We start from the raw sequence: 8,516 nt of genomic DNA, 5'->3' as shown, positions 1-8,516 counted from the left end.
TGAACGCCGCTAGCTCGCCACCCACCCACGGGTGAACCTGGTCAGGGTGCTTTCTCTAAGGGGCAGACTCTTTTCCGGGCGGGCTACCGGTGTCTCTGTTTGCTCGTTTCTTTCTTCCATTTCGGGAAAGTCTTCCTTGCTGGGTGTGGAAATCTCCTATGCCTTCCCTCGCCTATTCTGTCAGCTTTCAAATTCTCTTTCAGTTGCCACCCTCACAGATGGATTAGGAAACTCTTTCCGGTGCACTCATTAGTGAAATGACCTCCAGGAAGCTGGAATCCAATATCTAATGGCCGATTTTTAGCGAGTCCACACGCCAGGGTGGTCGGGGTCCAATGCAGCCCCGGCCAGGCCCAGGCCCCTTGGACTGGGCCACAGGAGGACACGGAGGAGGGTCCCGGCCCCCACGAAGCGGTGCCGGCAGTTCTCCACGGGCTTGGGCGTTTTCCAGAGGTAGGAGATGGAGGGGACTGATTTCTTCAGCGCCCCCCAAACCACGCCACCCCACCCCACCCATGGGACACATCCCCAGAGAGAGACGCCCCATACACTGGCTGTGCCCCAGCCCTGGCCCGGGGGAATAGGCGGCAGCCCACCCACAGGGCGAGGGGGGGGGCGCAGCTGAAAGGGGTTGTGGGGGAGGGCGGCCCCTGGCTGGGGTCAAAGGGCGAGCGTCCCGCGCGTGCGCAGTCAGCGGCAGGCAGCGACGCGCTGGGGGTGGGCAGCGGGTAGGTGAAGGAGGCCGGGCGAGGAGACGAGGGGGGCTGGGAGGGCTCCACCTTGGCGAGTCCAGCCGTGGAGGCGCATCTTGTGTGAGTGTGAGTGAGTGTGAGTGTGTGTGTGTGTGTATACAGAGACAGCCCCCCGCCCCGCCCCGCCCATCACCCCGTCCCTGGGAGCCCGCGGGACCCGGCCGGAGAACTCAACCGGCCCGGCCCGGCGCGGGGCCTGGGGCGGGAGGCGGCGGCGGGGAAGCCCAGAGAGGCTCGGCTTCTTGAGCGGGGCAGGGGCGCCCTCCGCCGCCGTCTAGGGCCACACCACCCTGAACGCCCCCGATCTCGTCTGGTCTCGGAAGCTAAGCAGGGTCGGGCCTGGTTAGTACTTGGATGGGAGACCGCCTGGGAATACCGGGTGCCACAGGCTGCTGCTTTTTTTTTTTTTTTTTTTTTTTTGCCTCTTGTTGTGTCCCCTTTCTGGGAGCGCGGCGGCGGCCCGGGGTGGGGGTCACCCCCACCCTCAGCGCCCGCCCGCGGTGCCTGGCGCCCCAGCCCGCACCGTGGGGCCTCCTCTTGTCCCAAGCCGCGACACCGCCGCCACGCGGCAGCATGCGTGGCATCTGGACTGTCAGGTCTCAGACCAAAGGTCTGCTCTGTGGGAACCGACACGCTGGAGGAAACCTTGAGAGTCTGAGAGGGGAGGGAGTTCCAGAAGAAGGCCAGGATGTCATTTGGAGGGAGTATGTGACCAGAACTCGTCCCGTTGCTTTTGGGGTTCTATGGGCTACACGCAGGAATCTTTGGTGGTGGCACCTGATGTTGGGGGATCCGGAGTCACACCCAGACCTGCTCCACAGGCCTCCTTTTACTTTTCTCTTCGGATTCATTATTTTTAAAAAGTGTCTCTTACCTCTATGATTGCATTTTCTTTTCTCTCTCTCTTCAAGCAGATGATGGGAGTACAAGTATTCAGGTGACATGTGTTGCCCGTGCCCCCCTCCCCCCTGTGTTCTTTTTTTTTTTTTTTTTTGAGACAGAGTCTCGTTTTGCTGCCCAGGCTAGAGTGAGTGCCATGGCGTCAGCCTAGCTCACAGCAACCTCAATCTCCGGGCTCAAGCAATCCTGCTGCCTCAGCCTCCCGAGTAGTTGGGACTACAGGCATGCACCACCACGCCCGGCTGTGTTTTTCTATATATATTAGTTGGCCAATTAATTTCTTTCTATTTTTAGTAGAGACGGGGTCTCGCTCTTGCTCAGGCTGGTTTCGAACTCCTGACCTGGAGCAATCCGCCCGCCTCGGCCTCCCAGAGAGCTAGGATTACAGGCGTGAGCCACCGCGCCCGCCCCCCCCTGTGTTCTTATTCATATACCTCTCATGTTGTTCCAGCGTATTGTGGGGGTACCAATGTTAAGGTCGGGTGCCTTGCCCTCTCCAAGCCTCCCCCCTCGGGTCAGAGCTTCAAGTGCGCCCATCCCCCAGTCGGTGCGCACCCACCCCATGCCTAATGGATGTGTATGCCCCTCCCCTCCCCCCACACGCCCGACACCCACCCGATGAAGGTGATTCCTCTCTGTCCACTTAGGCGTCCATCCGTTCGTACCAATTTGCTGGTGAGCGCGCTCACGTGGTGCTCGTGTGTCCATTCTTGGGATACCTGGCCTACTGGAACGGGTTCCAGCTCTGGCCAGGAGAACACGAGAGGCGCCCTCTCACCGCTGCTCCTCACAGCCGAATGGCACTCCGTGGTGTCCACGCGCCACATTTTATTCATGCACTCCTGGATGGATGGGCACTCGGGTCGCTTCCACGTCTTTGCGATTGTGAATTGTGCCCTAACTGTCACCCTAACCCTTACCCAGCCCGTCTCCACTGCCCCTGCCTGACGCACTCCTCCCCGGCCAGGCCCGTCACTGTCCTGGGCCCCCGCCTGACCGGCTCCTCCCCGCCCGGCCTCTCACCGTCCTCGGCCCCTGCCTGACCGGCTCCTCCGTCGCCTGGGCCTTCCAAGGGCTTGGTGTGGACGCTGCTTCCAGGAAGCCCTCCAGAAACCCGGCAGCAGGGTGGCCGCAGCAGTCTCCAGCAGCCGTCCCTAAGTCGCGTGAGTGCGGGGGACGTGCCCCCGCTGTGCCGCGGGGGCCCAGCCTGGTGTCTTCCCTGAGGCCCTGCGGCTGGCTGCCGGCTGGGCTGCCCCTCCCCGCAAGGGGAGAGCCGCGGAGGTGGGGACCGCCTCCTGATGGGGACGTACACGCAGCTCTCCACGTCGGATTCCGGGGCTCTCTGTCCTGCCCGAAGGCCCAGCTGGCCTGCGGGTCCTTAGAGTGGCAAAAACATCCGAAAACTGAGATTGAGGGTCCGGTGGGTGTCTGCACTTTTGTGCTGGGCACCCCAGGGAGGCCCGGGGGCTGGCTGGACAACGTGGTCTGCTGGGCGGGGGGGTTGGAGGAGCAACTGATGCCCTTTGCACTTCGGGTAGCAAGAGTCTGAGCAAGAGTCTCTGAGCCCTGTGCCCTGTGGGGGGGGGCGGGGGGGAGGAGGAGGAGGAGGAGGAGGAGGAGGAGGTGGGAAGGGCCGGGGCCTGCAGTCCTGTTCCCGGGGTGGCACGGCAAGTGGCCTCTTCCACAGGCTGCTTGGCCTGGGCTCCCTGCACCTGGGCCTTTGGAGGACCGGCCCTGTGCTTGCCAACACTTCCTGCAGGGACCCAGAGCTGGGAGGTGGCATCTCTCAGCCCTGGGTCGGGCAGAGCCCCAGCGGGCCATGCCCACAACCTCTCTCAGCACCGGTCCCCCAGAAGGCTCCTTTGGGACCAGGATTCTCTTGCGGTGACTCTTTAAGGTCTGGCCCCTGGATGGAGGGGCACCAGGAGTAGAGGAGCAGGAAGGGGAAGGGGGTGGCCATGCGAGGGGACACTTTGAGGCCGAGTCCCAGCTTCAGCCTGATCCTCCTGGGAACCCCGCTCTGAGACAAGGAGCCGGGCTTCGCATTCCCACAGCAGCCAGTCGTGGGCTGAGGACACCTGGGGCGTTGGGAACTCCCTGGCTTCTCCTTGGTTTAACGTCTAGAGCTGCTTGTGAATCGCGCCGCCACACACACCCGAGCGCAGGTGTCTTCCGCACAGACTGCGGGCCTCGCTCTTCTGAACGCCGCTAGCTCGCCACCCACCCACGGGTGAACCTGGTCAGGGTGCTTTCTCTAAGGGGCAGACTCTTTTCCGGGCGGGCTACCGGTGTCTCTGTTTGCTCGTTTCTTTCTTCCATTTCGGGAAAGTCTTCCTTGCTGGGTGTGGAAATCTCCTATGCCTTCCCTCGCCTATTCTGTCAGCTTTCAAATTCTCTTTCAGTTGCCACCCTCACAGATGGATTAGGAAACTCTTTCCGGTGCACTCATTAGTGAAATGACCTCCAGGAAGCTGGAATCCAATATCTAATGGCCGATTTTTAGCGAGTCCACACGCCAGGGTGGTCGGGGTCCAATGCAGCCCCGGCCAGGCCCAGGCCCCTTGGACTGGGCCACAGGAGGACACGGAGGAGGGTCCCGGCCCCCACGAAGCGGTGCCGGCAGTTCTCCACGGGCTTGGGCGTTTTCCAGAGGTAGGAGATGGAGGGGACTGATTTCTTCAGCGCCCCCCAAACCACGCCACCCCACCCCACCCATGGGACACATCCCCAGAGAGAGACGCCCCATACACTGGCTGTGCCCCAGCCCTGGCCCGGGGGAATAGGCGGCAGCCCACCCACAGGGCGAGGGGGGGGGCGCAGCTGAAAGGGGTTGTGGGGGAGGGCGGCCCCTGGCTGGGGTCAAAGGGCGAGCGTCCCGCGCGTGCGCAGTCAGCGGCAGGCAGCGACGCGCTGGGGGTGGGCAGCGGGTAGGTGAAGGAGGCCGGGCGAGGAGACGAGGGGGGCTGGGAGGGCTCCACCTTGGCGAGTCCAGCCGTGGAGGCGCATCTTGTGTGAGTGTGAGTGAGTGTGAGTGTGTGTGTGTGTGTATACAGAGACAGCCCCCCGCCCCGCCCCGCCCATCACCCCGTCCCTGGGAGCCCGCGGGACCCGGCCGGAGAACTCAACCGGCCCGGCCCGGCGCGGGGCCTGGGGCGGGAGGCGGCGGCGGGGAAGCCCAGAGAGGCTCGGCTTCTTGAGCGGGGCAGGGGCGCCCTCCGCCGCCGTCTAGGGCCACACCACCCTGAACGCCCCCGATCTCGTCTGGTCTCGGAAGCTAAGCAGGGTCGGGCCTGGTTAGTACTTGGATGGGAGACCGCCTGGGAATACCGGGTGCCACAGGCTGCTGCTTTTTTTTTTTTTTTTTTTTTTTTGCCTCTTGTTGTGTCCCCTTTCTGGGAGCGCGGCGGCGGCCCGGGGTGGGGGTCACCCCCACCCTCAGCGCCCGCCCGCGGTGCCTGGCGCCCCAGCCCGCACCGTGGGGCCTCCTCTTGTCCCAAGCCGCGACACCGCCGCCACGCGGCAGCATGCGTGGCATCTGGACTGTCAGGTCTCAGACCAAAGGTCTGCTCTGTGGGAACCGACACGCTGGAGGAAACCTTGAGAGTCTGAGAGGGGAGGGAGTTCCAGAAGAAGGCCAGGATGTCATTTGGAGGGAGTATGTGACCAGAACTCGTCCCGTTGCTTTTGGGGTTCTATGGGCTACACGCAGGAATCTTTGGTGGTGGCACCTGATGTTGGGGGATCCGGAGTCACACCCAGACCTGCTCCACAGGCCTCCTTTTACTTTTCTCTTCGGATTCATTATTTTTAAAAAGTGTCTCTTACCTCTATGATTGCATTTTCTTTTCTCTCTCTCTTCAAGCAGATGATGGGAGTACAAGTATTCAGGTGACATGTGTTGCCCGTGCCCCCCTCCCCCCTGTGTTCTTTTTTTTTTTTTTTTTTGAGACAGAGTCTCGTTTTGCTGCCCAGGCTAGAGTGAGTGCCATGGCGTCAGCCTAGCTCACAGCAACCTCAATCTCCGGGCTCAAGCAATCCTGCTGCCTCAGCCTCCCGAGTAGTTGGGACTACAGGCATGCACCACCACGCCCGGCTGTGTTTTTCTATATATATTAGTTGGCCAATTAATTTCTTTCTATTTTTAGTAGAGACGGGGTCTCGCTCTTGCTCAGGCTGGTTTCGAACTCCTGACCTGGAGCAATCCGCCCGCCTCGGCCTCCCAGAGAGCTAGGATTACAGGCGTGAGCCACCGCGCCCGCCCCCCCCCTGTGTTCTTATTGATATACCTCTCATGTTGTTCCAGCGTATTGTGGGGGTACCAATGTTAAGGTCGGGTGCCTTGCCCTCTCCAAGCCTCCCCCCTCGGGTCAGAGCTTCAAGTGCGCCCATCCCCCAGTCGGTGCGCACCCACCCCATGCCTAATGGATGTGTATGCCCCTCCCCTCCCCCCACACGCCCGACACCCACCCGATGAAGGTGATTCCTCTCTGTCCACTTAGGCGTCCATCCGTTCGTACCAATTTGCTGGTGAGCGCGCTCACGTGGTGCTCGTGTGTCCATTCTTGGGATACCTGGCCTACTGGAACGGGTTCCAGCTCTGGCCAGGAGAACACGAGAGGCGCCCTCTCACCGCTGCTCCTCACAGCCGAATGGCACTCCGTGGTGTCCACGCGCCACATTTTATTCATGCACTCCTGGATGGATGGGCACTCGGGTCGCTTCCACGTCTTTGCGATTGTGAATTGTGCCCTAACTGTCACCCTAACCCTTACCCAGCCCGTCTCCACTGCCCCTGCCTGACGCACTCCTCCCCGGCCAGGCCCGTCACTGTCCTGGGCCCCCGCCTGACCGGCTCCTCCCCGCCCGGCCTCTCACCGTCCTCGGCCCCTGCCTGACCGGCTCCTCCGTCGCCTGGGCCTTCCAAGGGCTTGGTGTGGACGCTGCTTCCAGGAAGCCCTCCAGAAACCCGGCAGCAGGGTGGCCGCAGCAGTCTCCAGCAGCCGTCCCTAAGTCGCGTGAGTGCGGGGGACGTGCCCCCGCTGTGCCGCGGGGGCCCAGCCTGGTGTCTTCCCTGAGGCCCTGCGGCTGGCTGCCGGCTGGGCTGCCCCTCCCCGCAAGGGGAGAGCCGCGGAGGTGGGGACCGCCTCCTGATGGGGACGTACACGCAGCTCTCCACGTCGGATTCCGGGGCTCTCTGTCCTGCCCGAAGGCCCAGCTGGCCTGCGGGTCCTTAGAGTGGCAAAAACATCCGAAAACTGAGATTGAGGGTCCGGTGGGTGTCTGCACTTTTGTGCTGGGCACCCCAGGGAGGCCCGGGGGCTGGCTGGACAACGTGGTCTGCTGGGCGGGGGGGTTGGAGGAGCAACTGATGCCCTTTGCACTTCGGGTAGCAAGAGTCTGAGCAAGAGTCTCTGAGCCCTGTGCCCTGTGGGGGGGGGCGGGGGGGAGGAGGAGGAGGAGGAGGAGGAGGAGGAGGTGGGAAGGGCCGGGGCCTGCAGTCCTGTTCCCGGGGTGGCACGGCAAGTGGCCTCTTCCACAGGCTGCTTGGCCTGGGCTCCCTGCACCTGGGCCTTTGGAGGACCGGCCCTGTGCTTGCCAACACTTCCTGCAGGGACCCAGAGCTGGGAGGTGGCATCTCTCAGCCCTGGGTCGGGCAGAGCCCCAGCGGGCCATGCCCACAACCTCTCTCAGCACCGGTCCCCCAGAAGGCTCCTTTGGGACCAGGATTCTCTTGCGGTGACTCTTTAAGGTCTGGCCCCTGGATGGAGGGGCACCAGGAGTAGAGGAGCAGGAAGGGGAAGGGGGTGGCCATGCGAGGGGACACTTTGAGGCCGAGTCCCAGCTTCAGCCTGATCCTCCTGGGAACCCCGCTCTGAGACAAGGAGCCGGGCTTCGCATTCCCACAGCAGCCAGTCGTGGGCTGAGGACACCTGGGGCGTTGGGAACTCCCTGGCTTCTCCTTGGTTTAACGTCTAGAGCTGCTTGTGAATCGCGCCGCCACACACACCCGAGCGCAGGTGTCTTCCGCACAGACTGCGGGCCTCGCTCTTCTGAACGCCGCTAGCTCGCCACCCACCCACGGGTGAACCTGGTCAGGGTGCTTTCTCTAAGGGGCAGACTCTTTTCCGGGCGGGCTACCGGTGTCTCTGTTTGCTCGTTTCTTTCTTCCATTTCGGGAAAGTCTTCCTTGCTGGGTGTGGAAATCTCCTATGCCTTCCCTCGCCTATTCTGTCAGCTTTCAAATTCTCTTTCAGTTGCCACCCTCACAGATGGATTAGGAAACTCTTTCCGGTGCACTCATTAGTGAAATGACCTCCAGGAAGCTGGAATCCAATATCTAATGGCCGATTTTTAGCGAGTCCACACGCCAGGGTGGTCGGGGTCCAATGCAGCCCCGGCCAGGCCCAGGCCCCTTGGACTGGGCCACAGGAGGACACGGAGGAGGGTCCCGGCCCCCACGAAGCGGTGCCGGCAGTTCTCCACGGGCTTGGGCGTTTTCCAGAGGTAGGAGATGGAGGGGACTGATTTCTTCAGCGCCCCCCAAACCACGCCACCCCACCCCACCCCACCCATGGGACACATCCCCAGAGAGAGACGCCCCATACACTGGCTGTGCCCCAGCCCTGGCCCGGGGGAATAGGCGGCAGCCCACCCACAGGGCGAGGGGGGGGGGCGCAGCTGAAAGGGGTTGTGGGGGAGGGCGGCCCCTGGCTGGGGTCAAAGGGCGAGCGTCCCGCGCGTGCGCAGTCAGCGGCAGGCAGCGACGCGCTGGGGGTGGGCAGCGGGTAGGTGAAGGAGGCCGGGCGAGGAGACGAGGGGGGCTGGGAGGGCTCCACCTTGGCGAGTCCAGCCGTGGAGGCGCAT

General features: G+C 62.9%; 2 non-coding genes across 2 annotated transcripts; both read left to right on the top strand.

The window, feature by feature from the left end:
• The first annotated feature begins 1,024 nt into the window (after window positions 1-1,024).
• On the top strand, window positions 1,025-1,143 carry LOC142868633 (5S ribosomal RNA). The gene has a single exon (XR_012917579.1). It is a non-coding gene; the product is annotated as a 5S ribosomal RNA (ribosomal RNA).
• A 3,732-nt stretch (window positions 1,144-4,875) lies between these two features.
• On the top strand, window positions 4,876-4,994 carry LOC142868632 (5S ribosomal RNA). Its single transcript, XR_012917578.1, has one exon. It is a non-coding gene; the product is annotated as a 5S ribosomal RNA (ribosomal RNA).
• Window positions 4,995-8,516: the final 3,522 nt, after the last annotated feature.

This window comes from Microcebus murinus, unplaced genomic scaffold (genome assembly GCF_040939455.1).
Source record: "Microcebus murinus isolate Inina unplaced genomic scaffold, M.murinus_Inina_mat1.0 scaf035_hap2_Mmur4.0, whole genome shotgun sequence".
Classification (NCBI taxonomy): Eukaryota; Metazoa; Chordata; class Mammalia; order Primates; family Cheirogaleidae; genus Microcebus; species Microcebus murinus.
The sequence above is the reverse complement of the archived record's forward strand: the minus strand, read 5'-3'. Positions and strand labels throughout refer to the sequence as shown.